At 45.7% G+C, this 9288-nt stretch overlaps 1 non-coding gene and 1 pseudogene across 1 annotated transcript; both read left to right on the top strand.

Annotated features, from left to right (window-relative positions):
• The first annotated feature begins 2893 nt into the window (after positions 1–2893).
• Positions 2894–3366, top strand: LOC130028432 (immunoglobulin kappa variable 1-39-like; annotated as a pseudogene).
• A 3308-nt stretch (positions 3367–6674) lies between these two features.
• LOC130029663 (U6 spliceosomal RNA) lies at positions 6675–6782 on the top strand. Its single transcript, XR_008793388.1, has one exon. It is a non-coding gene; the product is annotated as a U6 spliceosomal RNA (small nuclear RNA).
• The last annotated feature ends 2506 nt before the right edge of the window (positions 6783–9288 follow it).

Below are 9288 nucleotides of genomic sequence, written 5' to 3'. Positions count from 1 at the left end.
TGAATTAATTTCCAGGTGTTAATGTATGGGTTGTCCTGTTCTTTTGTCCACTAAGATGTCACTGTGTGGCGCTTCTCCAGCTTCCCTGGCTGTTTCTAGGAGAGGGTCCCTCACCTGCAGGGCCACAGTGTGAGGAGCATCTCATCCTGAGATCAGCCTAAGCCAGGGCTGCAGAGACGGTACATGGATTGAGGGTTATGCCTTCAATCCATCCAAATGATCCCTGGAAGCTCAATTTCCCCGAGTATGGGAGCATTCCTGGAGGTCTCTAGTACCACCTGGCTCACCTTGGTAGACAGGCATGCGGGGTTGCCTGGATGTCATTGGCGCAAATGGCCTCAAGCATTTCCAAGAGCTCAACTCTTAGCATTGAACTGTTTGGCTCAACTGCGCAAGAATTGCCTAAAGTGGCCAACACCCACCCCCATCCTGGTCAGGAGCTTCTGCACCATCACAGAAACAAAGACAAAATCAGTATTTGTTGTTATGCTACTTTTAATTACAGTCTACCCTGCTTCTCTGTCAGGATTGGAACAATGAGTATAGACACACGGCTCTCTCACCATCCCCAAGAAATTGCTCCAAGGTCACAGACACCCCTCTTTGGACACTCATATCCCACCCTCAGAACCTTTTCTGAAGTGTCTGTGGATTTGGTTTCCCCAATAGCAATAGGACAGGGTGGCAGCTCTGATATATCACTCTCTCTTCTCCTCCCAATGCCTTCCACACACAGCCCCACCCTATCTGCTCTGACTCCCTGATGGACCAAGAATATGTGGGTTCTCGGAACCTCTGTTTTGGACTCACTGAACCCAGGTCATCCTGCATCACACAGGCTATTGTGGCTGCAGAGTTAAAGCCCAGGATTCTCCTACTTATTGCCATTGCTGACCCCAATTTCTGACCTGTCTCCATGAATCCGTGACAGGTTCTTTGCTGCTAAGTGCAGTGCAGGGAGCAGTTCATAATACAGGGATTGGTTAAAAAATCCCTCAGTGGGGGAAGAAGATCCATTTGGACCAAGATATTGCTACGGGAAAAGCAATGGCGCCAGGGTGGGGAGATCTCTCCAGCTAAGTCAGGTGTGACGCAGTAAATGGCCCTGGAAGGTCCTTTCCTGGGCCCTACAGAAGTGGATCCCCGGGAGCTGCTCCTGTTTGACAGAAGAACTCCGGGAATCACCAGTCACTGACTGATCACTGGAGAGGAAACCGTCTTTTCTAGACTCCACGATCACTGCAGGGCTCTCCTGGGACTTTTCCTGGGGAATATTCCAGACCCTACCCAGGATACTCAGTACTTTAGCATGTTTATGTTCTTCTGGGCTAGTGGTTAAGTAGATTCTGGATTGGTCTGTTGGGTGCTGAATTCAGTGATAGGAAGATCACAGGACTGTGCAGGGAGAGCTGGGTTTGCAGTTCTAGGGACAGTCTCTAGAATGAAAGAATATTGATGTTGATGGGGTGGCGGGATGGCACCCTTAGGAACCCGGATGCTGACTCACACAGCCTGGATCTCTGCTCCAGGACAGAGTGATACTTCTCCTTGTGTGGTTCTATCTTCACTCCACACAGACTGTTCAACCCTTTGTGGCACCCTGCGTCCTATAAAGGTGTTTGTCTGCTCTCTGAAATCCCATAAAATGTGAGGATATTCTCATTTGCTGTCCTGTAATGCTATCATCTCAGTCTTCTTAAGACATTGGGTGGTACATCCGGTATTTGAGAGCCTCTATGTCTCTGGAGCAACACAAGTTTCGAGCAAGGGATGCATCTGTGTTGGGACAGAGAAAATTCAATGAAAATTCGATAAAGTTGGACTGTCTCAACCACCGCATCTGAACACCAGCTCAGGGGAAGAGGATGATAAATGGGAAGAGAGGTTCAAGAAGGTCAAGGAATTTTCAGGTCTGTTTTTTATGAATTAGAGTAGGGAAAGGAACACGTTTTCGAAGATGAAAAGGGAGAAATCTAACCCTTTGGCTGAGGTGAAAATAATGGGATAATATCTCAGGTGAAGAAGTCTGGAGGGATGAACAGGAGAATGGGTTGGCCTTCTGATATTCTCTATCTTAACAAAAAGTTATGAATCAAGACACAAAAATTTGGTACAGTTTTTTTCACTCATTGCATTTCTGTCTACTAAGAAAAACAATTTCTCACACAAAATAATACCAGAATTGGTGAAGGAGACTGACACCTCAGCAGACATGAGCTGGGCTTCGCATGAGAGCCCAGGACCAATATGACCCAGAGTACCTGCAGATAAAAGTCTGAAAGTTCCCCACACTGCAGCACCACAAATCTTTGCATCCATGGGCCCCAGCATTGAGCTGCGCATACTGGATGACTGAATTATGTTCAGAGTGACTGTTGAGTTCTCTGAGCACTAAAAGAGAGTCCCCAGCCCACAAAAAGAAAATTAAAAACTTTTAAGCCCTCCCTAAATTCTGTAGTATTGGTATTTCAATATATATTAGATCAAAAAGAAAGTCTTTGTCTCAAGTTTATCCACAGCTGTGAATTAAAGGAGGCTGTACAATTCCTGAGAGTGTCTGTGATGGTGTGGTCTGTTCCTGGGGCAGAGACAGCAAGAAGCCATGTCCTGATTCTCAGGAGACTAGGGATCTGTCCTTCTGTGCTCACACTGAGGCCCTCCTGGGTCCTGGATAGGAGCATGTTCTCTGTGGGCAAAGTTCCGCTTCCCCACAGGGACCTGTGCCCCGGACTTCCCCTGTAGCTGGGCTGGTCCCCACACACACCCTCCCCCCTCTGCCTGCCCAGCCTGCCCAGCCCCCTCTCATTTGCAAGTCCTCAGGGATCATGCCTGGACACTTAATAATAGTCTGTGTCACCCTGCAGGGTCAGTCTCTGTCACACCCAGAGTGGACATGAGGGCCCCTGTGCAGCTCCTCAGCTTCCTGCTGCTCTGGCTCCCAGGTAAGGAAGGAAATGAGGGTTTACATGAAATTGGACTGCCTGTCTCTTCAGGGAAATTATCTAACTTATGATTAATGATAATGATGTACACTTATATTTTTTATCTCAGGTGCCAGGTGTGATATCCAGATGACCCAGCCTCCATCCCTGTCTGCATCTCGGACAGAGAGTCACCATCAACTGCAAGGCCAGTCAGAACATTTACAATAATTTACACTGGTATCAGCAGAAACCAGGGAAAGCTCCCAGGCTCCTGATCTATGCTGCAACAAATTTACAACCAGGCGTCCCTTCCCGGTTTATTGGCAGTGGATCTGGGACAGATTTTAGTCTCACCATCAGCAGCCTGGAGCCTGAGGATGCTGCCACTTACTACTGTCAACAAGGTTATAGTTCTCCCACAGTGATACAGGCCAGAACATAAACCCCCAGAGATCAGATGTATGAGGCTGGGCTGCCCCAGCTGCTCCTCCTGGTGCCTCCCCCACGGAGGGTGTGTCAGATGTAGCCAGGCTCTGCATGACAGATATTTGTGGCACATATTGAAGAAATATTGTTAGGCTCCATTATTCTCCCGCTCATCCCAGAAGCACAACATGAAAATAGTTTAGTTTATTGATTTTATAGAGATAATTTTCCTGAAGTAAATAGGTGACAGTGTCATTCAGAGTTCATATGTGTTGACCTGGTCACTCTAGAAGTCCTAGAAATCATGTTTTAAAAGATAGTTTTTAATAGCACACACATTACCACCCCAGTTCTGAGGACACGTGAGGACTTTCATAACCTCACACTGAGGGTGTCTCACAGGGTCCATCTTCCCCTGCCATGATGTCCTGTCTAATGGGATCCAGAGGGAGAGACTGTGTCTTACCAAGGGACAAACTCATAATCCTGCAGTGTGTTTATGTGTGTGGGGGGAGGGGGGTGCGAAGTTCGGGGGGAACTGAGATCTACACCCTTGACTGAGAGATTTTAATCCTTAAATATTAATGGGAAATAAAACAATTTTAGTGAGAGGAACAGTGCTATACTATCCTGGATACCCTTGAATGTGTAAATGGTTATAACTTTCATTTCAAGGCAACTGTGAGGGATGGGAGACAATTCAGGCATAAGAGGTCATATGGAAAAGGAAAATGTCAACACCCTGTACTTAGCCCAGAGTCTTATACCGAGGCCTCATGGGAGATACCCTGGATCACAGTGCCTAAGCTTCCCAGCACGGCCAGGCCTTGGCACTCTCAGGGGGAATGTAAATCTACTGAAATCATTGTTACCTTAGGAAACTCCATATTATTGATATTTTGCCACTACATTTGGCCAAAAGCCTACCATTTATCTCGCAATATTGATTTTCCTTGGATTTGAATCCCGAGAATGGAAACGTAAAATGTGGGGTGACATTGGTGGGATAACGTTGACCACTTCAAAAGACAGACACCCAGTTCAAATCAAACATAGCCAAAAGTAATCCAGGCCCTGGGTTAGATTTGTGACACCAACAAATTAAACAGTGTTATTGGGCACTAATGGTTAAAAGGTCACACTAGTTTCTGAAGCAGATCTGAGGCCAGACCTCACCAGTCATGTCCATAGGTTGATGGCTTCTGAGGCTGCCTCATTGGAGCAGCAGCTGTGGGTTTCAGAGTGAGTCTGGATAGTTCTGGAAGGAGGCATGAAGCTGGATTGACAAGTCTACCTCAGGAGTCAGGAGCCCTCTGCTCCCCGACATACCCCCACTGCTCACCTGTCATTTCATCTGCAGCTTCCTCTTCCTTCCTGAAGATTCATCTGAAATTAGATCCATGACATGAGAGAATGAAAGAAACTGGCACTTAGCTCCTGGTGGCACACATCCCTCCTGAATTCCTAGTCCCATGTTTATGGTTACTTCACAGGTAGTTGAGTATTCTATTATAAAGAGAATTTATTTTTTTACTTTGTGCTTACAAATTGGCATTGTGTTGTGTATTATAGCACGTTTCAAAAACTGATGTAAAAAGTCTCTCTAGAATCACTAGGAGAAGCATCGGAAATCATTTTAGCTGCTGTATCGGAAAACGAAAGATATGAAACCCAGCTCCCGAAAGAGAACAGTGCAGAGTCTCCTGCCCCCATGCCTGGCTGTCCTCCCGGGGGCCCCCTGGAGAGAGCGGGTTGAGTTTCCCTCCCCGCCCCAGAGCTCCAGCAGCCAAAGACCTCCAGAACCAGCCACCACCATGCTGAGACCACTCTCCACACGCATGAAGGTACCGGCAGAGGAACAAAGGCATGCGGGTCCCGGGGCTGAGATCTCCAAGCCTGCTCGGATCGAGGCTGAGCATCCTCCACCCAGATCCTCAAAATTCCAGTAGGCAGGGGTCACATCCACCATCTGGCCCCCTGGTGCCATGTAATCCCATCAACGGCCAAGACTCAGAGATTATAAAACCCAGCTCCCGGAAGCGCGCGGCTGCAATTGTGGCCATGCGACATCTTATTATCTCATTTCTACTTTGGACAAACTGGCAGGCTATCAAATGTAACCTGCCCACATGGCAGAATCTGGAAAACTCCCCGTGGCGTACCCAATATGCCAAATACCAGTAACAATGATGGGTCTCATTTTTCTAACCCTGAAAGAGCCTTGAATATGGCACTTTTTAAGAAATCTCAGGGCTAGGACAAAGGAGACCTTACTGGGGCCTGCTCGAGGCAATCAACAAATAACAGGCTGGTCGTGATCGTGATCGTGATCAGAAAACAGACACTAGATGGGATACAGGCCCCATAACTGACCATGCAGTGAGTCTGGATCTTAAAAGCACTGGGACAGTAACTGAGCTAATGTCCCATTGCCAATAGGGAGAGTGGGCCCTGTGGTAATGATGGGAAATGTATGATAGAAGCTGTCAGAGGCTGAGTTTTATGCAAATTATAATATTCTTGCAGTGTGAGCAGAAGTCCAGTATTACCTTTCTGCCGGAAACATTAGTAACTAAATGACCAGACGGTCTCTGCCTTGCTAGCAGCTGATCCCAGCACTCTCCCTCAGTTTGCATGATTGTTCCAACAGTTCCATCTGCCCGGATGTCAGGATTTTCCTTCACACTCAGAAAGTCTTAATACAGACCCATTTTCGTGCAACAAGAACTTCTTAGACTGCAGTTCATGTATTTTCCTTGCCCCCTGTGGTACTGACTCTCTTTTGAGATGATTAGATAATTGCATATCTGGATGAAATGGAGGACACAGTCGAACTATAGCAAATGCTCACATAACCTTGTGTATTTCTCCAACACATAATTCTCCATCACCAACACTTGCTTCAGGAGTGATCACTGAAGGAAGAAACCAAAGTCAATCCTGAGTACTGCTAGGTGTGGTCCCAAAGAAAACAAAATATTATTTGAAGTAATTAGATTTTATTTGGAGGGTTTTTTGGGGGGAGAGAGTTAATACACTCAAGAGAGAATGTAGTCTTCTTCAAGAATGGAGACAGAGAGAGAACCCCTAGACACATCCCAGCATTAGACATGAAAGCATAAAAGTACACACCTCAAGAGGGGAGATGTAGGCAACACATGTGCTCGGTCGTGTGGGCAAAAGCAGCACGAGGGTTCAGGCAACATATTCGCCAGGAATCTGGGTTGCAATATCAAGGTTTATGCAAAGGAAAAGAGATCTCCAGAGAGATTTCAAACAGCAATTAATATTAGCATTTATTTATGTACAAAATTATGTTCTCTCGTGCTCGCTTCGGCAGCACATATACTAGAAATTGGAACGATACAGAGAATATTAGCATGGCCCCTGTGCAAGGATGACACGCAAATTCGTGAAGCATTCCATATTTTTTTATGAAGTCATAAAATTTACATACAATTGGTATTACATGGAAAGTATCATGTTAAGCGAAATGAGCCAGAAAGAGAAGGATAGACATAGAAAGATTGCATTCATCTGGGGAACATAAAGTAACAAAATAGAAGACTAACACCCAAGAATGGCAGAGATTAGTACCAGGATTTTTTTTTTCATGGCTTGGAGGCAACCCACACATGCTAGGGGAAAAGGGAGCTCAGATAGAGAAGGGAACACCAAATAAAGGGTGTTGGGAGGATCCTCCCAGGATGGGAGAAGCATGCTGAAAGTAGACTATAGACCAAACATGATTGCCACTCAATGCCTTTTTTGAAAACCACAAAACCCAAAAGGAGAGAGAGAACAGAGGGGAATGCCCTGCCACAGAGGCAGGATGGTATGAGGGGGATGGGGGGTGGGAGGAATATTGGGATCCGTGGTGGTGGGAAATGGGCACTGGTGGAGGGATGGGTATTTGATCATTGTAAAACTGAAACCCAAGCACAAAATTTGTAAGTCACAACTGCACCTCAAGGTGTCTCACTAATAAAAAAAATTATGTTCTCTACAATATTTTGCAATGGATGTTTCTGAGAGATCCTACAGAGGGTAAGGCAGGTGCCTTGCATGTAGCTTGTTTCTATAGTACCCTGGCCTGTCAGGAGTAATCACTGAGCACAGAGCCAGGAGAATATTAGGTTTGGACCAAAAATGAAAGAAAGAAAGAAAGAAAGAAAGAAAGAAAGAAAGAAAGGAGGGAGGGAGGGAGGGAGGGAGGGAGGGAGGGAGGAAGGAAGGAAAGAAGGAAGGAAATAAAGAGGAAATGGAGATCAGGTGATGGGAGGGGAGGGGAGGGGAAAATAAGGGAAAGGGGAAAGGGAAAGGGAAAGGGAAGGGAAAAGAAGGAAGGGAAGGGAAGGGAAGGGAAGGGAAGGGAAGGGAAGGGAAGGGAAGGGAAGGGAAGGGAAGGGAAAGGAAGGGAAGGGAAGGGAAGGGAAGGGAAGGGAAGGGAAGGGAAGGGAAGGGAAGGGAAGGGAAGGGAAGGGAAGGGAAGGAGGAAAAGAGAGAAAAAATAAGTCATTGAATGCCGCTGAGTGCCACCCCTGAGTTCATCAAACCAAAAATAAAACTTCCAGACACAGAGTCCTTCCTTACCCAGGGTCCAAACCAAAGGCACAACACAGCTGGGCGCGGCGGGGGGGTTGAATTTTCTTCACTATTTGGGAGTGGGGAATTAAAGTCAGGACAGCAGAACTTCAGAGCACCAGGCAGCCTAGCAGGGCACCTCCCCAAACTAGCACCACAAGCAAACAGGCCTAAGCAAAGGCACATGCCAAAGAGTCAGAAATGAAATTTGGGGATTTTCCTAAAAAATAGATGTCATCACCTGTTAGGAAAATAGTGTCCATGTACTAATTAAGTTAGCTTTTATAGTCTGCTATCATCTTAAATAGTTAAAGAAAACATCAAAACATCATCCAAATACTGTTGAACCAAGGAAGTGTTGAAAGTTTGTAAGATTTAGACCCTAAAATTTTAAGTTCTATAATCTGTACTGCCTGTGGAACCCCCTTAGAGAATCTGGGTTGAATCCCTAGTAGACCCTAGGATTCACAACCCAGCATCTGCTATGGCAAAAAGGACCCGCTGCACTGACCTCTAGAGAGACAATTTGCTTCAGTGAGATATATTGCTGTAACTGAATTTAAGCCTTAATGATGCATGTATAATCCTTCTCTTTCTTTAAATACAGTTAAATGTAGCTCAACTTGAATGATCTTAATTGACATTTTAGGATATAGTTTGAAAGTATAAATGCAACTTCAGTAAAAGGAGGATTTATTTTGTTTTGTGCCAAACTCTTTTAACTTACATGTCACCATGAATTCACTTCATTAGGCCCCAGGGAAAGGCAATTCCAAATTCTTGATTATAACAATGTGAAACTATTAACCTGATTACAACAGAAAAAGAGAAATTTGACTCTCCCATGTCCATTCTAAATGATGAGACTTGGGGCCGGAGCCATATCACAGTGGGTAGGACATTTACTTTGCACATAACCGAACTGGATTCAAGTCTTGGCATCCCATATGGTGCCCTGAGCATCATCAGGAGTGATTCCTGAGGGCAGAGCCTGGAGTGGGCCCTAAGCATTGCCAGTGTGATTCAAAGAAAAAAAAGCAAAAAAAAAGAAGAAGAAGTTATATGGGACACAGATTTTTCTTTCAATTGCTTGCCTGAGGTTGACCTAGACATATATTTATATGGCTAGAGTACCTGATAAATCAGAAATATACTAACTGTGAGAGACACAGTGAGGGGGTCAGAGTGATAGTGCAGAGTTTATGCTTCCAGGCAGCATCCCATAAGGTCCCCCAAATACTGCTAGGATGCTAGGAGTAGTTCCTGAGTGAAGAGTCAAGAGTACCCCCTGAGGCAACTGCAGTCTCATGGGAAGTGGGACAGTACCAGGTAGTCTTTCAAGCCCTACCAAGGT

Source organism: Sorex fumeus, unplaced genomic scaffold (genome assembly GCF_029834395.1).
Source record: "Sorex fumeus unplaced genomic scaffold, SorFum_2.1 ptg000003l, whole genome shotgun sequence".
Classification (NCBI taxonomy): domain Eukaryota; kingdom Metazoa; phylum Chordata; class Mammalia; order Eulipotyphla; family Soricidae; genus Sorex; species Sorex fumeus.
The sequence above is the reverse complement of the archived record's forward strand: the minus strand, read 5'-3'. Positions and strand labels throughout refer to the sequence as shown.